Source organism: Myotis brandtii, unplaced genomic scaffold, assembly GCF_000412655.1.
Source record: "Myotis brandtii unplaced genomic scaffold, ASM41265v1 scaffold165, whole genome shotgun sequence".
Taxonomy (NCBI): domain Eukaryota; kingdom Metazoa; phylum Chordata; class Mammalia; order Chiroptera; family Vespertilionidae; genus Myotis; species Myotis brandtii.
The window spans coordinates 9914563-9920687 of record NW_005356042.1 but is presented as its reverse complement, the minus strand read 5'-3'; the positions used below and the strand labels follow the sequence as shown (position 1 = coordinate 9920687).

At 43.1% G+C, this 6125-nt stretch overlaps 1 protein-coding gene across 3 annotated transcripts in view; it reads right to left on the bottom strand.

Annotated features, from left to right (window-relative positions):
• Window positions 1-6125, bottom strand: part of SDR42E1 (short chain dehydrogenase/reductase family 42E, member 1) — a 28404-nt gene that overhangs the window by 21875 nt on the left and 404 nt on the right. For 2 of the 3 annotated variants that reach the window (XM_005862578.2, XM_005862577.2), the window contains exon 2: window positions 4324-4429. The gene's annotated coding sequence lies outside the window, so the exon portion shown is untranslated. Of the gene's footprint in view, window positions 1-4323; window positions 4430-5590; window positions 5841-6125 lie in introns of those variants that run through there. The other variant, XM_014536720.1, reaches the window with a different exon arrangement.

Sequence of the window (6125 nt, the reverse complement as noted above, 5' to 3'; positions counted from 1 at the left end):
CCGAGTGCACAAATTTTTGTGCACCGGGCCTCTAGTATACATATAAAAAAAAGCCTAAGCAATTGAATGACCGGTTGCTATGACACGCACTGACACCAGGGAGCAGATGCTCAACATCACCAGAGCTGCCCCCCGGTGGTCAGTGTACTCCCACAGCAGGAGCGCTGCTCAGCTGACCCATGGGGGCCAGGCGCCAGGCTTGTGGCTGGGGAGCACAGCTGCGGTGGCATGAGCCTCTCCTGCTTCTGCGGCAGCACTACTGGATGGTGGCAGCAGGAGCGGGGCCACCAGGATGAGCGGGAGTGGCGCAGCGCCCAGCCCGGGCTTGGGCTCCTCCCTGGCCACCTGCCACTTCACACACTACTACATCCCTCAGGGGATGTCGGACTGCTGGTTTTGGCCCAATCCTGGTAGTCCAACATCCCCCAAGGGGTCCCAGATTGCGAGAAAGCACAGGCCAGGCTGAGGGACCCCACTGGTGCATGAATTCATGCACTGGGCCTCTAGTTATTAATAACGAATTACAACGTTCACTAATGGCTGATTACTATAATGGTGTTGCATTCATTTCCCTTACACGCCTTACACGCAGGCACACCATTTCTCTCCACTAATACTAGCAGCAAATATTTCAGCAGTCTATTGCCATGTCATGGTCTTGGACTGATTTGTTTGGTGTGTGCAACAGGAAATACTTCGCTTTCAGAGAACAAGAAAAATAGGTTTACAGTGGGGCCTTGACTTATGAGTGCCCCGACTAACGAGTTTTTCGAGATACGAGCCGTCTCTCGGCCGATTTGCTTTGATTTGAGTTGCGAGCTAAAATTTGGGTTAGGAGCCAGCTTCAGATACCCCACCGCTAGTTGGTGCAGCGAACGTCACAGTGAACGCCACAACATCAGCCCAGCATCACGTGTCTCACGTGATTTGACATACGAGTAATTTGAGTTACAAGCTCCGACACGGAACGAATTAAACTCGTAAGTCAAGGCCCCACTGTATTTGCATTATGCTTATTAATTTGTGCAGTTATTCAGTGCCTGGTACGTTAATGTTCAAGAAAAAATATTAATTTTTATTAAAATGTTCTATTTATTTCAACCCTTTTTATTCAGCATGTCTCTATCAAAATAAATCTACGTTTCTATGAAAATTGAAGCTTTTGTTTTTTTGCGGCCCACATAAAGTTAAACCTTATTTGGCCAGTGTTAGCCTTTGAGTTTGGCATGCTTGGGCTAGAGGGTTATTGTGAGGACGAATGCGTGTGTTCGGCTGAACTCAAGATGAGGGCTGGAAAGCAACTGACTGAGGCGGCAGCAGGCAGTGCCCAGGTGAAGTCTGAGGAAGGTGTGACAACCTTCGCATTTAATTAGGTCTTTGTAAATCTAAGAAAAAGCACACACAGGTTTTTAGAAATGCCATCTGGTTAATTGAGTTTTGATTAAAAGGATGCCAGATAACAAAGTTTAAGATATTCTTAATCTCTCCACAGGAATTCCACTGTAAGGGATTCCAAAAATGGACAAGGCCCCAAAGAGTCTAATTAAAAAAAACTCCAACAGGAATTCTTCTTAATCTCTAATTATTCTTTGTTTTTAAAACTGCACATTCCAGTCCAGTCACAAGACCACAGTGGGTCAATCATGGCTCATGTGCACATTAATCATGCTGGGGATGTACAAGTTCAAGTTATTAATGCTTCAGAGTACCTGCCAGATCTATTCATGCTACTCCTCATTACCTCCCAACTAATCCCAGCATGAACTGAGGCAAGAACTTGTATAACTAACCTGATCAGGAGGGTCAGAAGAGAAAGGTGGCAATGAGTAGGGAAAAATAAATGCTTTAGCAGGACAAATGACAATGAAAAGAAGCCTATCCACCAGGTCAGTAAAACCTTTCTAGATTTTAGATTACCAGCTTTAATGGTGCACCCCGGAGCCACTTTCTCCCTTGCTGGCTCCCTACATCAGTAAGCACAGCAAAACGTCAGCAAACACATTTTGCAGAAAGCCACAAGTAATTCCCATAAACACTAAACCAAAAGGGGTAAAAAGAGTATACACAGTTTTTCTTCAATCAGCTGCCTGATTTTTATATACTTTGTGGCTTCTGTTTCATTAATTCATTTCCATCTAATTCCTCCTAGGGGCTGGGCACTCATTGGCTTTGATAATCACAATTGCTTTAAGGCTCTTCCAGAACGTGGCTGTGTTCAGTAATTGCTTTCCTCTGGGTGTCGGGGGAGGGTCACATCTGACCTGAGCAGTCATTGCGGCAGATACAAGTTAAAGTTAAATACATGATCAAGAAAAAGGAATCTTAATTACAAAGAGGAAAAAAAGAAATTTAAAGCCTGCCTGACCTCCTGATAATATGAAGATAGAATGTGGGTAATAAAGTTGACATCTCGCAGGGAAGTTAGGAGGAGAAACTCATAAAAATGACTAGGAGTGCTTTAGATTTACGAAGACCTAATTAAATGCTAAGGATCAGTAATAAGAACCTTAGATTATACACACAGTTCCTTCATTCCTTGAGTTCAAGATGCTGTTACTAACCCTCTGGTATTATGATGCAATATACAAATCTAGGTGCCACTAGAGTATGAAACAGAGAGAACTGAAGACTGCTTTCTTAAAAATAAAAATGTACTGAATTTATTTTAAGGAAGATAAAAATATCTCCAGGTAGTTTAACCCTATGATGCTGTTTTATTTTTAAAATATTTTATTTCTTTATTTTAGAGAGGAAAGGAGAGGGAGAGAGCGATTTGTTGTTCTACTTATTTATGCATTCATTGTTGTTTCTTATGTGACCTGACCTGGGATCAAACCCACAATCTTGGCATGTCAGGATGATGTGCTTACCAACTGAACTATCTGGCCAGGGCTGATGATGTGTTTTAAATGATTGTCTATGTACTGATTAGAGGCAAAAGGTAACTGTTCTTACTGTATTGAGAGCAGGAAAATACACTGAGGCTAGAGGGCTTAGAAATGGTGCTGTTCAAATTCCATGCATGAACTGAAAATTATGTGTTTGATAAAAAGAAGTCGAAGCACTAAAGAAGTAGTAGTTAGAGACAATAAGGAGAGTAACCCTGATGCAGGTAAAAGGGATTTGAGGTGTAAAACAAAAAAGACCAAATACATTTGAGAGGAAATTAACTAAGGACACAACATCAAGTGGAAAGTCGATATACTCATAAAAATAGGAGTATTTGCACACAGTTTTGAATATAACTGAAGGTGGGAAGGCAGCTGTCTAATTCTTATCAGTTTAGGTGTATCAAACCTCCTTGTCAAGCCATCCGCTCAAACTCCTTTTACTCAAATATTTGTTGCACAAGATTCTTGCAATTCTTCACAATGCTTATGACAAAAGTAATTCCATAATTTTATAATTGGTATTTCCCATCTGATTCCCAAACTCCATGTGGGCACAGGCCATTTCTCCAGAAGTATCTGCAGGGACAAGGAGTTTCTGGCCGATCACAGATCCAATAAATCCAAATGGAATGAGTGCTCTGCGACCCTTTCAAATGCCCCTTTCTGCCACATCTGCAAAGAGTACTACACTTGTACTTCCCTCTCTAGCTCAGTATGTCTGGATTACCTGGATTACATATTCAAGTAATAGCTGCTACCATTTATTAAGCACTTACTGTGTGCCAGGCATTGTATTAGGCCCTTTCTAGGAATTATTTCTCCTGATGATGAGTACTAATTTGTTAATTCCAAATTAACTGACTTGAGTCCTGGGGGGGCTTTCACAGCTGACATACTCTGCAACCTCATAGGGGCCCCTCCATTTCCTGGAGGGGGAAGGAAGAGGTGCTCCATCCCCCCCTCCCCCATGAGACAGAGGTAATGGGGATGCAGGTTGAAAATTAGAAAACCTAGGTTCTAGACTTGGCTTTCCCACCAATTCCCTGTGTGACTCTAGGCAGTCACTGAATCTCTCTGATCCTGTTTCCTCTTTGCTGAAATGAAATTAACAACAACCATAGCTACAGTTCTTATTTTTTTATGGGATAGAGGCTTTAAAGATTTACCACTGAGGCCCTAGACAGTTTGGCTCAGTGAATAGAGTGTCAGCCTGCAGAATGAAGGGTCCTGAATTTGATTCTGGCCAAGGGCACATACCTCAGTAGCAGGCTTGATCCCCAGCCCTAGTCAGAGTGCATGTGGGAGGCAACCAATCGATGTGTCTCTCTCACATCGATGTTTCTTCTCTACCCCTCCCTTCCACTCTCTCTAAAAATCAATAGAAAAATGTCCTAGGATGAAGATTAACACACACACACACACACAGATTTACCATTGAAGCCTCAGGAACAGTCTTCTGAAGTAGTAATTAGTATGATCTTCAGCTTATCAGATGAGGATAAAGGCTTGAAGGTTAAGAAATTTGCCCATACATGTATCTGAAATAAATGAAATCACTATCTTAAAAAGATATCGATATGCCCACATTCACTGCATTATTCACAATAGTCAGGACATGGAAACAACCTAAGTGTCCCTAAGTGTCTATCAACAGATGAATGGATAAACAAAAACACACAAGGGAATATTATTCAGCCACAAAAAGGAAATCCTCCCATTTATGAGAACACAAACAGAACTTTATGGCATTATGTTAGTTGAAATAAGACAGAGAAAGACAAATACTATATATCACTTATATATATAAAAGTCAAACTCATAGAAACAGTAGAATAATGGTTACCAGGGCTGGGGGGGTGGAGGGTCGGGATGAGAGATGAGATGTTGGTCAAAGGGTACAAACTTTCAATTATATAGACAGAATAAGTTCTGGGCATCTAATATTCAGCATGGTGACTACAGTTAACAATACTGTATTATATGATTTAAAATTGCCAAAAGACATCTTTAATGTTCTCACCATACCCAAAAATTCTAATTATGCGAGGTTATGCAGGTATTAACCTTGTTGTTATCATAATATATGCATGTATCAAATCATCACAATGTACTGCTTAAAATTACAAGTTACATGCCAATTATCTATCCTATATAATAAAGGCCTAATAGGCTAAGGGTCTGGTCGTCCGTTCAACCAAAGAGTAATATGCTAAGGCCGCTCAACCGCTCGCTATGACGTGCACTGATCACCAGGGGGCAGATGCTCCAACTGGTAGGTTAGCTTGCTGCTGGGGTTCAGCCTATTGGGACTGAGCAAGACAGGCTGGACACACCCTGGAGCCCTCCCACGGTTCCTCCCCAGCTGGCCAACCCCTGCATCCCTATCCCTCCCTGGCTCTGATGGTGCACCAGTGGGGGTCCCTCTGCCTGGCCTATGCCCTCTCGCAATCCAGGACCCCTTGGGGGATGTGGGAGAGCCAGTTTCGGCCCGATCCCGCAGGCCAGGCCGAGGGGACCCCACCAGTGCACGAATTCGTGTACCAGGCCTCTAATATATATATTAGGTATATATATTAGGTATATATATATATACCTAATATGCAAAATGTCCCCTTGGGAGTTCGACCAACTGGGAGTTTGACTGACCAGGAGTTTGATCGCTCACTATGATGTGTGCTGACCACCAGAAACTGGCTCACAAATGATGTCAAAGGTGGCTGAGCTTCCCCAGACTTGAAGCCAGGTCTGTGGGGCTCCCACCTGAGGTGGGCTAAGGCAGTGTTGTCCACTTGGCACTTTCACAACTTCGGTCACTCCTGGTACCTCTGGCACTATGACTTACCTATTATGTCTTATTTAAATCTACTACCTTTTTACAAGAACTCCATCCACGTTAAATGGAAACTTTATACTGCCACTTATATGGGAAACCACTATCATTTGTCATAAAGAGTCATCTTTCCGCCCAAAAGTGAGATGAAAAGGAAAAGATGTGAATGAAGTCTAGCTAGATACGGAGCCTGTTGAAAGCGCTGAGCTTGGCGGCTGCTATTTAAAAAGAAAAAAAAGAAAGAAAAGAACAGCGGCTAGCCAGCGTTTCAGGTCTTCGAGACTTTCTAGAAAGCCACGCTTAGGAATCCTAAAGAACTGAAAAGGGGAGGATTCTCCGGACCTCCGGGTCAGCGCTGCTCACAGCCGCGCTGCGGACCCCCTGCCAAGGGCTCGGTCCACCTG